This window comes from Pseudonaja textilis, chromosome 2 (genome assembly GCF_049901715.1).
Source record: "Pseudonaja textilis isolate UNSWEBS1 chromosome 2, rPseTex1.2, whole genome shotgun sequence".
Classification (NCBI taxonomy): domain Eukaryota; kingdom Metazoa; phylum Chordata; class Lepidosauria; order Squamata; family Elapidae; genus Pseudonaja; species Pseudonaja textilis.
In genome coordinates this window covers 238725732-238739043 of record NC_141991.1, presented here as the reverse complement: position 1 = coordinate 238739043, position 13312 = coordinate 238725732, and the positions used below count along the sequence as shown (strand labels likewise).

Here is a 13312-nt window from a genome sequence, read left to right as displayed (position 1 = left end):
ACCCAAGCCTTTTGTCAGATGACAAGCTGTCAAAGTAGACAATATGGAGACTGGAGTCAAGATTTCTCTATCTCATCTGGTGTATGTCAAGGTGGCATTATCTTATCACTTTTTAATCAATATAGCTCTGGTTTGTATTTCCAGAAAATCATTGAATGGAAAGGTTACCGGCAATGTTACTCAACAATTTGGTTTAGTAATTATGGATTTAACATTTATTGATGAAGCGGCCATCCTAGTCATCAGTCATGAACATCTACAAGAAATAATTAATTGTGATCATATCACAATTAAAGCGGACAAAATTGGCTTCTGGGTAATTCCTATTAAAACCAAGTATCATTTGACTCCACCTGACTTTCCAATGACGCAACAAAAATAACTGGACAAGTGATTATTTTTACATACCTTAGAATTGAAGTAAGAAGAACTAGTGTAGGACACAAGAAGTCACATCTTGCTTGAAGTGAGCATCCAATGTCCTTTTCTCGTTCTGAAAACAAAAAGATATGACATAGTATTATTGCAATCTGAGTAAACCATGCAATAGAATCAACTAGTTTTTCTTTATGGCTATGAGACTAGGTCAAGGAGACTGAAGACTATAAAAAACTATATGTTTTTGATCATTGATATCAAAATAGAAATAATCTGAAAATGAAGATGTCTGAAGAAAATGCAAGATATTAGCAATCTCAGACTTAATAAAAATCAGATGATGTAAATATTTTGACCAAGTGTTGGGAATATTGACAACTGACTATCCAAGCTGCCATTCACCAGTTTCAATAAATGCAGATAGAAACAATCCTGCGGTGGGGTTTAGTATAATGAAAATACTCATTCTGTCATGGCCCAGGGCTCAGGCTCCGATTCTAAAGAAACTGCTCCAGCTGAACCAATGGAGTATCAGCCTTATGAGATACCAGGCCAGGAATCACCTGGGCTGAACAAACATAGAGACCATCAGAACAAGTAGTGTAGTCAGATGATGACATAAGGCCTCTAAGCCCTCAGACTCAGTGTGTAGTGTGGAGATCAGGGCAAAGTTGCTCAGTGGGGCTCCTTGCCAAGGAAGGGAGTAACTCTCTTAATTAAAGACATGTTTCTCTGTTGGAAGCAGGTGTCTGATTCCCCTGTTCCAGTGTATTATGCCTTGTGAAACACTGGCTTTGGACTGGCTGGTAAACCTGACTTGGCTCTCTGAACTTTGGACTGGATTTTGACTACTTTTCTGCATGTTCCTATTGAAAGCAAAATTACCCAGGCAAATGTTCTTCCCAAGAGACTTGGTTGATGTACATTTTCTCTCTTGTCTATTATTATCGGCTCTGCCTTGAAAAATTGTAATTCTTACTTAGCAGCTGAATGTGTGTGAGTTTGAAATCTGAAATAGGCACATTTAAAAGAAGCAGAAGGTATTGTATTGAAGCCCCTAAACTTTAGTAGGAAAGAATAGAGTAGAAACTGGTATGTCCATTTAGCTACAATTATTTATGAACACCTACAGTAAAAACCAATTATAAAATAAATTAATGAAATTCTTATATGATGAGATTCTGTACCCAAATGTTGGGTATAATGCCAATAAACAAAATAAGCTTACATGGGTTATCTGGTTTATAGAGTAATTTTTGCTACAATCAATAAATGCAAATTTATTTTCTATAGATCTATAGATTCTACAGATGATAAAAGAGGTCACCAGGGTAACAATATCCATATCAATCTTTGGTCTCTGAGTATATATAATGCTTTGCAAGCATTTTCAAAATATTTATCAGAAATCTATTCCATAATCATAGCTAGTGCTCATGCATAGCTAGTGCTCCAGAATATTATCAAAGAGAGCAAAACAGGGACAGTTTAAGCTATGAATCAAGAAATCTAGTACCAGAAGTATCTTTAAAGGAATATAAATTATTTCAGCTAGCAGGGTCTAGGAGAAAGGCCTTCTCTGCCATTGCACCTGCCCTCTGGAACATCTTGCCTCCGATAGGAGATTAGCCCCAACCCTCCTGACCTTTCGTAAGAGCCTAAAGACCTGGTTCTGCCAGTTAGCTTGGGGCCCAAATGGGAGAGCATCACAGTGGAGGTGGTTGATAGATTAACAACAGATCCCTCCTCCCCTCCACCCTGCCTCCCCTCCCCATCTGGAATTGGATCATAGCATTTGCGGGTGTTAATTAAATTACAATGGAGCCTTAGGTTGTGACATAATCCATTCCAGGATTTCAGCTGCAAGCCGATTTGGTTGTGACCAGAAGCACAACTGTCTGCGCATGCACGGACAAAAACAAAAAAAAATGGCGCCGAAAGGGAATCTTTCCGCACCAATTTTGTTCGCATCCGATTTTTGAATCGTGACCCAATTCCAAAATTGGGTGGATTTTTTGTTTGCCACCCGAGGTTCCACTATATGTTTTTAATACATATGTGTATATGTATGAGTAGAAGTATATACTGCAGAGGCAGTCCTCCAGAAATTGGAATATGAGGCAATGAAAATTTACGAGCCCAGGTTTTGGGCACACTATGTTGATGACACATTTGTCATTATTAAACGGCGAGATAAGATCAGATTTATGAGCATCCTGAATTCCATATATCCAGACATCCAATTTACAATGGTGGAAGAGACCAATAACATGCTGGCCTTCCTGGAGGTGCTAGTCAGCCATAACCCAGATAGGAGCCTTCACACAGGTGTGTACTGAAAAACCACAAGCACGGACCGCATCCTACACAATGAGAGCAATCACCTCATTGCACATAAAGGCAGTTGTATTCGGGCACTGTTTAATACAGTAGACACTCACAGTACACAATATACTGACAGCCAAAGCCAAGGAACAGGCATATCTTTATCAGGTCTGCAAGCTCAGCGGTTATTCCATGGACTTCATCCGAAGGTGTACTACCCAGGGCCCGACAACCCATTGAAGTTGCCAGTGGAACAGCTACATGCAGGATGCTCCTGTATATATGGGGATTATCTGAACCTGCTGCACACATTCTTTTGGAGCATGGAGTCAAAGTGGCGCACAAACCAGACCAAACTCTAGGAATGAGAGTGATGTACCCAAAGGAAACACTACCTAAGGAAGAGACATCTTTGGTGGTTTACTGCATCAACTATAGTGACTGTACAAGCAATTACGTAGGGGAAATGGCCAAGCGGCTACAAACCAGAGTACACGAACTGGCTGTCTGGCATAAAGAACAGTGCTCTCAGATCTGGGCACGTATGAAGGAGCATAATCACAGATTCAATTTTCGAGAGGCTGACGTTGTTGCCCGTGATATAACTAAAGGAGGACACCTACTAAAAGAAGCTTGGTTTTCCAACAGCAATTCCATCAATAGACATATTGAACTACCACCGGCCTACCAGGCATTGAGACACCAGGAAAGACCCTGCAGGAGGAGCAGAGACCACTTCCCATCGGGGAGTAGAGACCAATGGCACCCCTCCCCCACCCCTGGGCATGTGGATGCATCCTATGAAGGTACAGCCAGGCCTGACCAAATCCATAGGAGCCCAGCAGAGCTGCCTCAAGCTATAAGAGACAAGAATAATGAAGAATGAGCCGGGTGACCACAAGGTCACGGGCAAAGCAACAAATTGCAGTAGCTGACAGGTTAACATCACTTCTTAGAGATAAGTAATCTAAGCTGGAAACCAGCATGACCGAAGCAAAAACAACAGAGTTAATTACAGGTGGGAGGTGGTTGGAAGGGCCTATTACCTGTGCAAGGGCTAAATTGATTAATGATATATAAAGGCATAGATCTCTGTAATGATAGTTTAAAACTGACATTGTCAGCAGAGGCTGATGAAAGCTTTGTTAAGTATAATAAATATAATTTTAGTTGTGGAGATTGCAAGATGTCTGTTTCTTCTTTTATGTATACATATGTATATATGTGTGTGTATGAGTGTGTGTGGATATATTATCATTTTAGCCATTTTCTATCCACTGCAAGAATAATAACCTCTTCTGCATGTTTCCAACCAATACAATCCTGAGCTTTCTTTTGGCAATTGGGCCCACAATACTTGCTGATCTCATTGATCCATCTGGTTTTAGGTCTCTTTTGTGGATGCTTTTTAATCAAGTGGGATCCATTCTATGACGCCTTTGCCCACCTGCCATCACTTCTTCTTGCTATGTGACCAGCCCATTTCCATTTCAGCTCTTTTATACTCTTGATGATATCATATACTTTTCATTTGTTCTCTTAATCCATGTGCATTTTTATCTTGTCTTGTAATGCCATGTGTATGTGAGCGTGTGTGTATTTATCTTGATGGTAAGATGGGCGGCAAATACATTTTATAAATAAATACATTTAGGAATGATGAAGGAATGACTGAACTTTTAAGGGAGTGTTTAGGAAAAGATCACTCATTCATGGGAAAGAAGGAAGCACGAGAAAGAAATTAAAACAAACTTGCCTTGATTTTTGTTTGGTATAAGAAGTGGCAAGGGACGACTCGGACAGGTTTTCAAGATGCTGTTATTCTATCTTATAGCAACCAAGGGTGTTCCTGAAATCTCTGCTGTGACTATTTCTTGATTTTGACTTTCTCAAAAGCTGACACTCTGTAACCTCAGGAAGCAACTGCATGTCATTGTGAAGATGCAATTTTAATTAATTTGAATAGCTGCAATGCAATGATGCTCTGAGGTATAATGGAAAATTCATCCTGAATCCTCAAGATACATAACCCTGATTATAATGGTGCTGATTCCCTTACATCCCTCCTCAAACAATACACTATCTCAAGTCTGAACTTTTGCTTATTACAAATGCAGAAATGAACGCAAGGCTGCCATTTTCTGTAGTAGACATACTCATTTTCTCTCCCTCACTATGCCAGCCTCCCTTAACTATTATATTTATGACATGTTGGAGCATTTCTAATAATTTTCACATTTAATAGTTAGGCATCCTAACTAGGAATACATGGCATTTGAAGTTCCACACATATTCTGAGGGTCATTCGAATATGCGGGTGCTTGTGGTTTTCATCAAAATCACTTTGCAGTATATGCAGAAGCGGCAATGGAGAATTTTTCTCTGGCTGCAAATATTTTACACACCTTCAGCATTTTGCTTAAAATAACCTCATCCCTTGAGAAAAACAGAAGCTAATTCTCTGAGTGTAGGCTATTTTGGCTACCTGGTAGACAATTCAGATTTATGATACTATGGCATCCAAGAATGTGCCTCCATTTTTCAATTAGCATAGTTTTCAAATTCTTTTTTTAAAGAAATTCCTTTGGTTTGTTTTTTTTACAGGGAAATACTATATTAAATAATGCCTTTTCAAAGGACTGGAGAGTAAAAATTAACAGAGAGGAAGGAATAGAGAGAAAAAAATTCTTGTCTTCCATATGATGTTATCCGTTTAATTGTGTCCAACTCCTGGCAAAGTTTACAAATATCATTAAATGGAACAGAACATTGGAGGTTTCTCATATTATTTTATTATCTAATCTAGATTTCTGAGCATCTGCCTCTGCCTCTCACTCCCTATCAATCATCCTTAAGTTATAAGATCTAGCAAAATGAACATTGTTGAATTCAGTTACCAAGTTCACTTTGGCCTAATCTTTTGTTTTTAACAGTGGCCAATCTAATAAAGCTATTGTTGAAAGGAAAAACATCCTTCAGATATGTGCCTGCCATCTTTATTCCCAGCGTGCATTTCTTGAAACAATAATAAATGTGATTATCTGCAGCATAGCTAGCTTCATTATAAAATAAAAAGAATAGAGAGTCCTTCAGCCAACTGGGCTCCACACCTGTGCCCAGGGGTGGGATTCAAATTTGTAACAACCGGTTCTGTGGGCGTGGCTTAGTTGGTGGGTGTGGCTTGGTGGCCATGTGACTGGGTGGGTGTAGCTTGTTGGTCATGTTATTGGCTGGGTGTGGCCAACTCAATATCACTCACATCGAGGCATGCATCTCCTCGCCTGGCCTCTCCTGAGTGTGGGGATGCTGCAACAGTCATAAATGTAAGAAATGGTCATAAGTAACTTTTTTCAGTGCCATTGTAATTTTGAATGGTCACTCCACACAATCAAAGTACCAGCAAAGGAGGGGGAAAAAAACTCCAGAGAAGTTCCTGAGACAAGAAGTCTAGTCCTGCCAAGAATGTAATAAGGGTTAACAGAGAGGCAGTTTCTGTAAGCAACACCAGAATGTTTCCTTCCTGCCTTCCTTACAAGATTAGGCCAGTAATTTCTTCTAACAATCGGTTCTCCGAACTGCTTAGAATGTTTACAACCGGTTCTATGAACTGGTAGAATCCCACCCCTGCCTGTGCCCCTACTCTGGCTTACCAGAGGCACTGAATATTTGTTTTACAAATAAATATATAACAATATAGACAGCCAATCTGTTGTAGTGATTAAGGCAAGAGGCTGAAAACTATAATGAATTCTGGTCTCACTTTAGACACAAAGCCAGCTGGATGACCTTGGGCCAGTCATTTTCTGTCAGCCTTAGGAAGAAGGCAATGGCAAACCAGTTCTGAAAAACTTTGCCTGGAACACTGCTGGGACTTGCCTGAGATCTATTGGACTTATTCTCCCAGATTAGGAGTCACACTTTAAACACTCCTACCACCACTAAGGCATTTTGACCTTTGCTTTCCACATCCTCTCCTGTTCCTCTAGAGCTCTAATAGCTTTCCAAATTCTCATTCTCCTTCTTTCTGATGTTGCTGCCACCTGGCACTGCTACATTCTGTAAATCACCACTGATCTGCATTGCATTATATATCATATCACATCCAGTGATGGGCTTCAAATAATCTAACAATTGGTTCACCCAGGGTCAAGTTGATTGTCATGGGAGATATGGCATACACCCATCCTCCAGCTCTGCCACACATGCAGGACGAGCCTCCCATGACGCCCAACCTTACCCTGGGCGAACCAGTTGTTAAATTTCCACCCTTTGTCAAAAGGCTGTTTCCGAGGGTACTTGGCTGCACATTGGTCTCATGGCTGCTTCAGCCTTCTGGACGCAGCTCCTTTAAGAGGCAAGGTTTCAAGGAACGAAGAGAGGGGAGTTACCATAGAATCAAGGAGTTGATGCTCCTGAGAGCTTGCACAGGAAGGTGAAGAATTAGGGGAAGTGGAGGGATTCCTCCACCCCAGTCGGTGGAGCTGCGTGTAGGGGGTGTTGGTCAATCTGCGGGCAAAAGTGAAAGGGGCGAGGAATTAAGTTGGTAACATGATCGAAGCTGGGCCCAATGTAGGGTAGACTGTGGGGTTAGTTTGGCCAGGCAAATTATTACAACACACACACACACACACACACGCTATCAAAGTGGATCCTGGATGATGTGCTGCACTGCAATGGAGAAACGGGCAATGGATCCACTTTGATAGTGGGGGTTGGGTAATTTAACAACTGGTTCAACTGAACTGGTGAAAACCGACTGAATCCCACCAGTGATCATATTGTATCATATCATATCATAACTTTTTTCAATGCTGTTTGAACTGTTGTAAAATCAATAGTTGTAAGTCAAGGTCCACCTATAATAGCCACTTAATTAAATTAACATAGAGGCAGCCCTGGGTACACCTAAGAGTTAATTTGCCTGCTTGGCCCTTTCATTTTCAACTTCTAGAATTGTAGTTTGATATCAATTCACAATACCAGTGGTAGTATGGCATTTAACGTATTCTTTTATTCTTGAAGGACTTAATTTACTACAATGAAGTCATCATCTAGCTGTTTCTGATGGATATAATCTCACTACACAGCCATTCTGTTCGGTCTACGATCAGCCACTTGATTAATCCAGGAAGAACCTTTCTTTATTTTCAACTGGTTCACTAATTGCTATGTAATGCAATTCAACCTTAAAGTTAAATATCACCCCCAAAAAGAAAAAAGAAATAAAAGCAGGCATACAGGAGGAAAACCTATCTGAACATTAAACAGGAGAGAGGTTGAACATTAGAAAAGAGTAGGGAAGTCCTTCTCTCAGTCATCATGCCCTAGTCAGCTCCTGAATGGACTACTGTAACGTACTCCACATGGGACTGCCTTTGAAGAGTATCTGGAAGTTTCAACTGCAGCACCGTGAGCAAGTTATGTATGCGAATGGTCGTAGAAAGGCACTTTCACACTTCTGCTTCACAAATTGTATTAGCTACCGGTTTGTGGGTGCTAATCTCTAAAGCCTCATGTGAAATGGAGCCAGGTTATCTAAGGGTCTGCTTCTCCCCAGTTATATCCACCTATCCCATCAGATCTGGTAGAAGGAACATTCAGGCAAGAAACTCTGTTTGGTGGATCCAGAAAAAGATCTTTTTCAGAACTTGGACGTGCTATTGAGTTGAGGGTTCCAAGGAAGTACTGGTAGTCCTCGACTTGCAATGGTTCATTTAGTGACCATTTTAATGGTTCTTTAAAAGTGACAATGCCACTGAAAAATGTGACTCATGACCATTTTTCACCGTCATGACCTTTGCAGCATTCCCACCATCACGTGATCAAAATTCAGATGCTTGGCAACTGGTTCATAGTTATGACCATTGCTGTGTCCCAAGGTCATGTGATCGCCTTTTACGGCCTTCTCACAAACAAAGTCAACGGGGAAGACAGATTCATTTAACAACCGGGTTACTAACTTACCAACTTCAATGATTCACATAGCAACCATGGTAAGAAAGGTTGTAACATGGGCAAAATTCACTTAACAAATAACGTCACAACAGAAGTTTGGGGTTAAATTGTGATTGTAAGATGAGGACCACCTGTATGGAACCCATTTAGTTGTTTAAGAATCATATTATCAAATGGCTAAAATGAACCTTGGAGGTTTTCTAGTCCAACTTTCTGGACAAGGTAGGAGTCTTTATACCCGTTGTGGTTTGACGGCAGCCTGTGCAGACAGCATCAGAATTGGACAGTGGGGAATAATAGGGACCAGTCTGGGAGATTGGGAAGGACTCGGATGAGGGTCTTGCATCTGATACAGAGATGGGGCCAGGACCATGTGAGAGTTATGTGCTGACTCCTGAGCCTCCAGAATCTGGCAGCAGTGAGGCAGAAGAACAAGGGGAGCCTGTTCCCAGGGCACATGTGCGCAGAGCTGCCAGAAGGCAAGAGCATTTAAGACAAAGGGGTGATTCGGGAGTAAGGCTTGGAGGTGATTGCCCCTCCCATAAGGTATACAGGAAGTGCAAAGGTAGAGAAACCTTTACAGGAAACAAAGTCATTCGCTCTATTCGGATTAAACCTTGAAGCTCTGTGTGGACTTTGTTTGGCTTTTTACAGTTCATTTGGCACGTTAGTTGTTGGCAGCAATTCAAAGGAGATAAAGGTGGGTGCTTATCTCAAGGGACTGTTTGGGACTCATTACAGGTTGGGAATGAACATAATTCCCAGAACTGAAATAAAACAAGAGCTGTTTGGACTAAGTATGTGATTAATTACGGTCTCAGGAAGCCTTGGTCAGAACAATACCATCCCAGACAAACGGTTCAATCTTTTCTTGAAAACCTCGAGTTACGGAGCATCCACGACTCTAAGAGCCAAGTTGTTCCATTGATTGATTCTTCTCACTGTCTGAAAATTCCTCATCGTTTCCAGTTGGATCTCCCTCTGATGAGTTTCTACCTATTGTTTCTTGTCCTGTCCTCAGATGCTATGGAGAATAAATCAACTCCTCTTTCTTGTGATAGCCCTTCAAGTATTGAAAGACTGCTATCATGTCTCCCTAAGCCTTTTCGTTGTTAGACTAAACATGCTTAATTCCCTTAGCCTTTCATCATACAGTTTAGCCTCCAAACACCTTATCATTTTTATTGCTTTTCTCAACACACTTCTTCTATAGCCTCAGCATCTTTTTTTGTATCTTGGAGATCAGAACTGGACGCAATATTCCAAGTTTGGCCTCACTGGTGCAATACAGAGTAGTACTATCACTTCCTGTGATCTTCATGCTGTCCCTGTTGATGCAACCTAGGACTGGATTGGCTTTTTTGGCAGCTGCAACACACTGCTGACTCATACTTAAGCAGTGGTCCACCAGATAGGACACTTAGTTCCTTCTACTATTGTGCTAGGAGCTGCCTATCTTGATCTAACGTGTCTGGTTTTTCCTGCCTAAATGCACAACTTTACTTTTCTAACCACTGAAATGCATCTTGTTAAATAAACTGAGATGTCTGCTGCTTCTCCAACTTTCCTCTCACTGCATTCTATACCAATGTTCATTTTTTTCTCTATTGAAACCTACAGTCTAATAAATCAGATTATGGAGAGAGAGAAAGTGCTAAAATAAGGAGGCAATTTAGTGTTGTTCACTATCTTGAGTGAGAAGGACAATCCATGAGAACAGTGCAAATACTAAACCATATCATGACATGTGCTGGGAATTTCCAAGGGCTAGAAATTGCACTTGAGAAACCACTAATAGGGCGTTTGTTATAAAGTCTTACACAAATTAATTAACTGAAATACCATAATAGGGTGTTGTAGTAGTACATTTGAGGTAATGAGAAGATACTGTGAGGTGCAACCAACTTTGCAAAGAAAGTTGGGAAGACAAGATTGCTTTCTGAATGTTGAAACCCTATGTGAATCAGGAAGTTTAAAAAAATACAATCCTATTATCTAATTTATTAGATAATAGTTATCTGAAAGTGAGAGAATTTTAAAGAGAATGTAGATAGAAAGATAATAAGGAAGAAGTCCCAGATATATTAACTTGAGAGGGTAACTGTACTTAACATTCATTGAACTCAATTTCTATTTTGATAATAAGGTTTGAAAGATGGAAATGTAATAGTTTGGGAAATAATATCTTACCTCTTTATAATTACCTGTCAAAGATGAATTATTAAATAAATAGCAAAGTGAGGAGACTAACCAACCAGACTCCAAAGGAGCATTTCCTTCTGCAAAGCAACATTTCATGCCCTCTTGCCTTTCTGTCTCAGATTAATAAATAGGTGAAAAATCCTTGGCATACTAGTGATTTGGATATTAATGCATATTTCATGTTTTAGACAAGTTTTGATCCTACTAGCCATCTCCAAATGTTCTGGGACTACAACTTTCTGTCCAGCACATGAAAGATGCCAGCTTGGGGATGATTTCATCCTCTGACATATAAGTAGTCCTCAACTTTCAACAATTCATTTAATGACCATTTGAAGTTTCACTGGCACTAAAAAAAAGTGACTTATGACCATTTTTCACACTTACGACTCTTGCAGCACCTCCATGGTCACGTGATCAAAATTCAGGCACTTGGCAACTGTCTTAAATATATGATGGTTGCAGTGTTGTGAGGTCATATGATCACCTTTCATGACCTTCTGACAAGCAAAGTCAATGGGGAAGCCAGATTCACTTACAAACCATGGCAAGGAAGATTGTAAAATGGGGCAAAACTCACTTAACAATTGTCTCACTTAGTGACATAAATTTTGGGCTCCATTGTGATCGTAAGTCAAGGACCACCTGTATTGGAATCTGATAACAACTGTTGTGTTTTGGAGCAGATACTTATTTCCCTCACAGATTAATTAACCAATAAACTATTTAAACAATTGAAGACTGCAAGAGGCACAGATCCAAGGATGTTTAATGGCGTATTTAAAAAAATCAACAGATGTAAAATAACTGTTTGGTTGAAATAGTTTTCACTGAGCTCTGACACACCATCTGCTTGAGTTCTGAATAATTCCCCAAGCCATCGCATGTTTCTCTTGTTTTTTCCTCCTCATGCGCAATTCCCAAACGTGCTCAGGGCTTCCCTTAAACGTGAACTGGGAGGTGAGGGAATGCAACATATGGCATCCCAAAGGTAGGCAAGAGTTCCTTAATAGGCCAACACTGTTTTTCAGCTTTCATTTTTCAACAGTTAGCAGTATAACCTGCACCAGATGTTTCTTGTAATACTTGTGTGAAAGTATACTTTAAGACTTTTTTTAAAATATATAGATAGTTCTCAATATTGCTTCCAAAGCCTCATATAAAAAAAACCCCTGGATACTGAAAGCGACAACCAAAATGAACAAACACCAAGAGCAATTTCTTTGTCAAGAAACTGGATTTTCCTCTTTTTCTTGATGTCATGTACCTTTTCCCTGGATAAAATATGAGAAAATGTTACTTGGCCCAGATTACTTATGAAAGAAATAATCTTTTTACTTGTTTTCTAAAAATAGGCAAATAAGCAATGCTTTCTTTCAGGACTTTATATTGAGACTGGGACAATGAAAGAACTCCATAGTCCAAGTCTCAATATAAAGTCCTGAAAGAAAGCATTGCTTATTTCCCTGTTTTTAGGAGACAATTTTTTTCTCTCCTATATTTCACTTTTATTAACCTCAAAAAGATTTTTCTTCTTCTCCTAATTCTAAAGTACCTCTACACTGCAGCTTTGTACCAGTTTAGAATCAATTTGTAATATCTGTCAGCGGGTTTGATGTGGGTTTTTTTAAAAAAATTCCCAGATTCATACTTTGTTTATTTGAAATTGTTTCAATAAGTACATGTTTCAGTAAAAGAAACTGGATGTTTTAAGATTGAAACACTGTGGAGCTTGCAGAGGGCCTATTTTCTCATTCATAAAACATTCTCCCTGGCCTCAGAGCATCCAATATAATTTCTCCATCCCCTCCAGCACTCTTTTTCTGTGAGGGTGTTCAAAATGTGTTTTCCTTCCACTCCAGCCGTCATAGTAACTTGCAATGGAATTTTATGTTACTGGAGAAAATGCCAGTGTATGTTGGAATGCAATCATTGCAATAGCTTAGCTTGTAACAACCTTTTAAATATTATACAGAAGTAATGGTGTAATTGCAGTCAGGAGGCTCCCGCTTACTGTTGCCTATTCTTTTTCAAATGGCTAAATATGCAATATTCTCTGAACACATTGATGGGGGTACCAAAGGTGCTTTTTCAAGAGGCAACTTTTCATTGAAGATGTTTCACTTCTCATCCAAGAAGCTTCTTCAGTTTGCCTCTTGAAAAAACATTTTTGGGGAAACCATGACCTGGATAACTCCATAGACATGGATGGGGTGGGGGGGAGTATTAGGAAGTTAGCCTGTGTTAGTGGGAACTGAGGGATGAGTTTATTTATTTATTTATTGAATTTATATTGCCTCCTATTCACCCATGGCAACTCGAGTTGTTACTTCTACACTAACATCCATTGAGAGTAGATATGGATTGATAGGCATTATTAAAGATATTAACTTAATGGTCAGCTGGAGAAAGCACATACGTTTTGTACGACCTTAAGTGCTTAGAGATCTCC

The 13312-nt window shown here is 39.8% G+C and overlaps 1 protein-coding gene across 3 annotated transcripts in view; it reads right to left on the bottom strand.

Annotated features, from left to right (window-relative positions):
- PRLR (prolactin receptor) overlaps positions 1-13312 on the bottom strand; it is a 126575-nt gene that overhangs the window by 49130 nt on the left and 64133 nt on the right. For all 3 annotated transcript variants that reach the window (XM_087927388.1, XM_087927390.1, XM_087927389.1), the window contains one exon: positions 409-493. The gene's annotated coding sequence lies outside the window, so the exon portion shown is untranslated. The remainder of the gene's footprint in view (positions 1-408; positions 494-13312) is intronic.